The sequence below is a fragment of the Manis pentadactyla genome, chromosome 10 (genome assembly GCF_030020395.1).
Source record: "Manis pentadactyla isolate mManPen7 chromosome 10, mManPen7.hap1, whole genome shotgun sequence".
Lineage (NCBI taxonomy): Eukaryota > Metazoa > Chordata > Mammalia > Pholidota > Manidae > Manis > Manis pentadactyla.
In genome coordinates, this window is record NC_080028.1 from 66,867,356 (window position 1) to 66,874,961 (window position 7,606).

Sequence of the window (7,606 nt, forward strand, 5' to 3'; positions counted from 1 at the left end):
AAGCTGAAGGAAATGTTAAGGCATCTTGGTCATAACTACCAAGATGGCAAAAATGTTTGGTTGGTAATTCTGTTTTTTCCAGATACTACTTAACCTCCTATATTATATAAAAAACAGCCTCATATTTGTTAAATATGGTTAAATAAAGGATTATTTGATGTGAGGCTACAGAAATTTCTGCGTGTGACTCTCTAGTGGACCACATATATAAGAGAATGTTTTCTAAGTATTACTTCTGTGCGATCTTTTCCCATGTGTCCAACAAACCACGTTGATACATGGACATATGGTGACAAGTAAAGCTGCTGTCAAAGGCAGTCTTCTTCCACCTCAATATTTTAATACTCAGTGTTATGGTTGTTATGCATAAAATTAGCAGTTTTAAACACTTAAGTAGATAGATCTAAGCCTTAAAAAAATAACCTTGAAAAATAAACCTTGTAATGATTATTGGCCCTAAGACTCTAATTTGTGAAATTAAGGAGTTTCACATTAAAAGGCAACACATTCTCAGAAGTAGTCTGCCCTTTATGGTGCTCTTTTTTTTTTCTCTACATTTAGTGATTTTTAAAAATTGGAATTTTATAGGGGTGTCACAAAGGGAAATTGGGACAGAGTGTTGGAAGTAAGCTTTCTGCAGAGTACGGCCTGGGCGGTTCCTCCCAGAGGGTCTTACCTGATCTGCCTGACATCTGAAAGAGGACACAGAGCATGTGTCATTTTTATAGGAGGAGCAGGAGGAAACAGGTCCTATGAGAATGGCCAAGGTATCAGCTTATTTAAGACGTGATTAAAAGAAAGGCAAAGGTGGCAGCGTGAGAGGAGAGACAGGGACTTAATCTTAAAACTGGGTACAATTAGAAAATTTAATTGGCGCAACTAATCCTGAGAGAGCAACAGGAAAGAGGACGGCATCAGACTGCACACACCTGCAGAAAAGTGCAGACCTCAGCTAATGGGGTAACATACCAGAGCTGTGGCTCAGAGGGACCCAAGACACTCCCCCACCCCAGCTCGCCGCAGGGAGAAAGAGAAACAGAGCAGGGAGGGAGTGGAAGGCTTGGGACTGCTGAATACCTCACTCTGGAGATCTGCTCTGGGAGCACAAACCTACATTTCATGTTCCTTTCGTGAGACTCGCATGACTACCGGGTTGGAAAGTTAATACAGGCAGAGTTCCTGGGGAGACTGGGATTCTGGCTGCTTTTGGAAAGCAGGGATCCATATCCGGCTGCTCTGGGACAAAAACTTATACCTATGTGACCAGCCCACTGGCTCAGGCAGTGGAGACAGGCACAGCAGCCGGGAGGCGGGGAACAGCTCTTTCCTCCCCCCAGGCACCAGAACCAATCCTGGGAGACCCCGGACATTACTTCAGGGGCTGAGCAGCTCCAGAGACTACAGCTTCTAGACACTAGAGGGGGCCATATACAAACATGAAACACCAAAGGAACCTAGTCCAGAGTAAAATTGTTAATACAACTCCCGAGAAAGATTAAATTATATGGACCTCATGACTCTTCCTGAAAGGGAGTTCAAAATAAAAATCATCAATATTCTAATGGAGGTATGGAAAGACATCCAAGAACTCAGGAATGAATTCCGGTTGGAGATCCAATCGTTGAAGAGCACGATGGAGGGTATTAAAAGCAGGTTGGATAAGGTGGAGGAGATAATAAATGAAATAGAAACTAGAGAAGGGGAACACAAAGAAGCTGAGGCACAGAGAGAAAAAAAGGATCTCTAAAAATGAAAAAATATTGAGAGAACTGTGTGAACAATCCAAGCGGAATAATATTCACATTATAGGGATACCAGAAGAAGAAGAAGAGAGAGAGAAAGGGATAGAAAGTGTCTTCGAGGAGAGAGTTGCTGAAAACTTCCCCAATCTGGGGAAGGAAATAGTCTCTCAGGCCATGGAGATCCACAGATCTCCCAACACAAGGGACCCAAGGAAGACAACACCAAGACATATAGTAATTAAAATGGGAAAGATCAAGGATAAGGACAGACTGTTAAAAGCATCCAGAGGCAGAAATAAGATCACACACAAAAGAAAGCTCATCAGGCTAACATCAGACTTCTCAGCAGAAACCTTACAGGCCAGAAGGGAGTGGCATGATGTATTTAATGGCATGAAGCAGAACAGCCTGGAACCAAGATTACTTTATCCAGTAAGACTATCATTTAAATTTGAAGGAGGGATTAAACAATTTCCAGATAGGTAAAGGTAAGAGAGTTTACCTCTCACCAACCATCTCTGTGGTCTATTTTGGAGGGACTGCTATAGATGGAAGTGTTCCTAGGGTTGGATAGCTGTCACCAGAGGAAGTAAAACCACGAAAGGGAGGATGGAGCAGCTGATTGCAAGGCAAATGCAAAATTAAGTTGACTATCCCCAAACTCAAACAAGGGATAGACAAAAAGTACAGAATTTGATACCTAGTATATAAAGAATGAAGGAGGAGAAATAGAAAAGAACGATTAGATAGTGTTTGTAACAGCATACTAAGTGAGTTAAGTTAGACTCTTAGATAGTAAGGAAAGTAACCTGGAACCTTTGGTAATCACGAATCTAAAGCCTGAAATGGCAATAAGTACACACCTATCGATAATCACCCTAAATGTCAATGGACTGAATGCACCAATCAAAAGACATAGAGTCACAGAATGGATAAAAAAACAAGACCCATCTATATGCTGCTTACAAGAGACTCACCTCAAACCCAAAGACATGCACAGACTAAAAGTCAAGGGATGTAAAAAGATATTTCATGCAAACAATAGGGAGAAAAAAGCAGGTGTTGCAGTACTAGTATCAGACAAAATAGACTTCAAAACAAAGAAAGTAACAAGAGATAAAGAAGGACATTACATAATGATAAAGGGCTCAGTCCAACAAGAGGATATAACCATTATAAATATATATGCACCCAACACAGGAGCACCAGCATATGTGAAACAAATACTAACAGAAATAAATGAGGAAATAGAATTCAATGCATTAATTTTAGGAGACTTCAACACACCATTCACTCCAAAGGACAGATCCACCAGACAGAAAATAAGTAAGAACACAGAGGCACTGAACAACACACTAGAACAGATGGACCTAATAGGCATCTATAGAACTCTACACCCAAAAGCAACAGGATACACATACTTCTCAACTGCACATGGAACATTCTTCAGAACAGACCACATACTAGGCCACAAAAAGAGCCTCAGTAAATTAAAAAGCAATGAAATTCTACCAACCAACTTTTCAGACCACAAAGGCATAAAACTAGAAATAAACTGTACCAAGAAAGCAAAAAGGCTCACAAACACATGGAGGCTTAACAACATGCTTCTAAATAGTCAATGGATCAACTACCAAATTAAAATGGGGATCTAGCAATATATAGAAATAAATGACAAGAACAACACAAAGCCCCAACATCTATGGGACGCAGTGAAAGCAGTCTTAAGAGGAAAGTATATAACAATCCAGGCATACTTAAAGAGGGAAGAACAAGCCCAAATGAATAGTCTAACATCACAATTATCAAAATGTGAAAAAGAAGAACAAATGAGGCCTAAAGTCAGCAGAAGGAGGGACATAATAAAGGTCAGAGAAGAAATAAACAAAATTGAGAAGAATAAAACAATAGAACAAATCAATGAAACCAAGAGCTGGTTCTTTGAGAAAATAAACAAAATAGATAAGCCTCTAGCCAGACTTCCTAAGAGAAAAAAAGAATCAACACACATCAACAGGATTAGAAACGAGAAAAGAAAAATTACAATGGACCCAACAGAAATACAAAAAATTGTTAGAGACTACTATGAAAACCTATATGCTAAGAAGCTGGGAAACCTAGAAGAAATGTCCAACTTCCTAGAAAAACTACAACCTGCCAAGACAGACCAAGGAAGAAACACAAAATCTAAACAAACCAATTACCATTAAAGAAATTGAAGCAGTAATCAAAAAATTACCCAAGAAAAAAAACCCTGGGCCAGATGGGTTTACCTTGGAATTTCATCAGACATACAGAGAAGACATAATACCCATTCTCCTTAAAGTTTTCCAAAAAATAGAAGAAGGGAGAATACTCCCAAACTCATTCTATGAAGCCAACATCACCCTAATTCCAAAACCAGGCAAGACCCCATCAAAAAAGAAAACTACAGACCAATATCCCTGATGAATGTAGATGCAAAAATACTCAATAAAATATTAGCAAACTGAATTCAAAAATATATCAAATGGATCATACCCCACGACCAAGTGGGATTCATCCCAGATATGCAAGGATGGTACAACATTCAAAAATCTATCAACATCATCCACCACATCAACAAAAAGAAAGACAAAAACCACATGATCATCTTCATAGATGCTGAAAAAGCATTCGACAAAATTCAACGTCCATTCATGATAAAAACTCTCAGCAAAATGGGTATAGAGGGCAAGTACCTCAACATAATAAAGGCCATATACGATAAACGCACAGCCAACATCATACTGAACAGTGAGAAGCTGAAAGCTTTTCCACTGAGATCGGGAACAAGACAGGGATGCCCACTCTCCCCACTGTTATTTAACATAGTACTGGAGGTCCTAGCCACGGCAATCAGACAAAACAAAGAAATACAAGGAATCCAGATTGGTAAAGAAGAAGTTAAACTGTCACTATTTGCAGATGACAGGGTATTGTACATAAAAAACCCTAAAGACTCCACTCCAAAACTACTACAACTGATATCGGAATACAGAAAAGTTGCAGGACACAAAGTTAACACACAGAAATCTGTGGCTTTCCTATACACTAACAATGAACTAATAGAAAGAGAAATCAGGAAAACAATTCCATTCACAATTGCATCAAAAAGAATAAAATACCTAGGAATAAACCTAACCAAAGAAGTGAAAGACCTATACCCTGAAAACTACAAGACACTCTTAAGAGAAATTAAAGAGGACACTAACAAATGGAAACTCATCCCATGTTCTTGACTAGGAAGAACATATCGTAAAAATGGCCATCCTGTCCAAAGCAATGTACAGATTTGATGCAATTCCTATCAAATTACCAACAACATTCTTCAACGAACTGGAACAAATAGTTCAAAAATTCATATGGAAACACCAAAGACCCCTAATAGCTAAAGCAATCCTGAGAAAGAATAATAAAGTGGGGAGATCTAACTCACCAACTTCAAGCTCTACTACAAAGCTATAGTAATCAAGACAATTTGGTACTGGCACAAGAATAGAGCCACAGACCACTGGAACAGATCAGAGACTGCAGACATTAATCCAAATATATATGGTGAATTAATATATGATAAGGAGCCATGGACATACAATGAGGAAATAACAGTCTCTTCAACAGATGGTGCTGGCAAAACTGGACAGCTACTTTTAAGACAATGAAACTGGATCACTGTCTAACCCCATACACAAAAGTAAATTCAAAATGGATCAAAGACCTGAATGTAAGTCATGAAACCATAAAACTCTTAGAGAAAAATATAGGCAAAAATCTCTTGGATGTGAACATTAGCGACTTCTTCATGAACATACCTCCCCGGGGAAGGAAAACAAAAGCAAAAATGAAAAAATGGGGCTATATCAAGTTGAAAAGCTTCTGTACAGCAAAGGACACCATCAATAGAACAAAAAGGTACCCTACAATATGGGAGAATATATTCTTAAATGACAGATCCAATAAAGGCTTGACATCCAAAATATATAAAGAGCTCATGCACCTCAACAAACATAAAGCAAATAATCCAATTAGAAAATGGGCAGAGGAGCTGAACAGACAGTTCTCCAAAGAGGAAATTCAGATGGCCAACAGACACATGAAAAGATACTCCTCATCACTAGTCATCAGAGAAATGGAAATTAAAACCACAATGAGATATCACCTCATACCAGTAAGGATGGCTACCATCCAAAAGACAAACAACAACAAACGTTGGCGAGGTTGTGGATAAAGGGGAACCCTCCTACACTGCTGGTGGGAATGTAAATTATTTCAACCATTGTGGAAAGCAATATGGATGTTCCTTAAAATGCTCAAAATAGACTTACCATTTGACTCAGGAATTCCACTTCTAGGAATTTACCCTAAGGATGCAGCACTCCAGTTTGAAAAAGACAGATACACCCCTGTGTTTATCGCAGCACTATTTACAATAGCCAAGAAATGGAAGCAACCTAAATGTCCATCAGTAGATGAATGGATAAAGATGTGGTACATATACACAATGGAATATTACTCAGCCATAAGAAGAAAACAAATCCTACCATTTGCAACAACATGGATGGAGCTAGAGGGTATTATGCTCAGTGAAATAAGCCAGGCAGAGAGAGACAAGTACCAAATGATTTCACTCATATGTGGAGTATAAGAACAAAGAAAAACTGAAGGAACAAAACAGCAGCAGACTCACAGAACTCAAGAATGGACTCACAGTTACCAAAGGGAAAGAGACTGGGGTGAATGGGAGGGTAAGGAGGGATAAGGGTGCGGAAGAAGAAAGTGGGTAATATGATTAGCATGTATAATGTGGTGGGTGGGGGAAAGCGGAGGGCTGTGCAACACAGAGAAAAAAAGTGTTGATTCTACAACATCTTACTATGCTGATGGACAGTGACTGTAATGGGGTTTGTTGGGGGGACTTGGGGTAGGGGAAAGCCTAGTAAACATAATGTTCTTTATGTAATTGTAGATTCATGATAACAAAATTTTTAAAAAATTGGAATTCTATAAACTGTAAGAACAAAAGTGTAAAAACATGACTGAGCAGCAAAACAACATGTTCCCTACTAGTGACCATTATGAAAACTTAAAGTGTTTATTTTCATTTTATTTATTTATTTATTATTGGATTAAAAAATATTTTTGTTATCATTAATATACAATTACATGAACAACATTGTGGTTACTAGACTCCCCCCATTACCAAGTCCCCACCACATACCCCATTACAGTCACTGTCCATCAGCGTAGTGAGATGCTATAGAATCACTACTTGTCTTCTCTGTGTTGTACAGCGCTACCTGTGTCACACCCATATATTATATGTGCTAATCATAATACCTCTTTACACCCTTGTCTCTCCCTTTGTATCCATCCTTCCCAGTCCCTTTCCCTTTGGTAACTGTGAGTCCATTCTTGGGTTCTGTGATTCTGCTGCTATTTAGTTCCTTCAGTTTTCCTTTGTTCTTATACTCCACATATGAGTGAAATCATTTGGTACTTGTCTTTCTCTGCCTGGCTTATTTCACTGAGCATAATACCCTCTAGCTCCATCCATGTTGTTGCAAATGGTAGGATTTGTTTTCTTCTTATGGCTGAGTAATATTCCATTGTGTATATGTACCACATCTTCTTTATCCATTCATCTACTGATGGACACTTAGGTTGCTTCCATTTCTTGGCTGTTGTAAATAGTGCTGTGATAAACATAGGGGTGCATCTGTCTTTTTCAAACTGGGTTTCTGCATTCTTAGGGTAAATTCCTAGGAGTGGAATTTCTGGTTCAAATGGTATTTCTATTTTTAGTTTTTTGAGGAACCTACATACTGATTTCCAAAAAGGTTGAACCA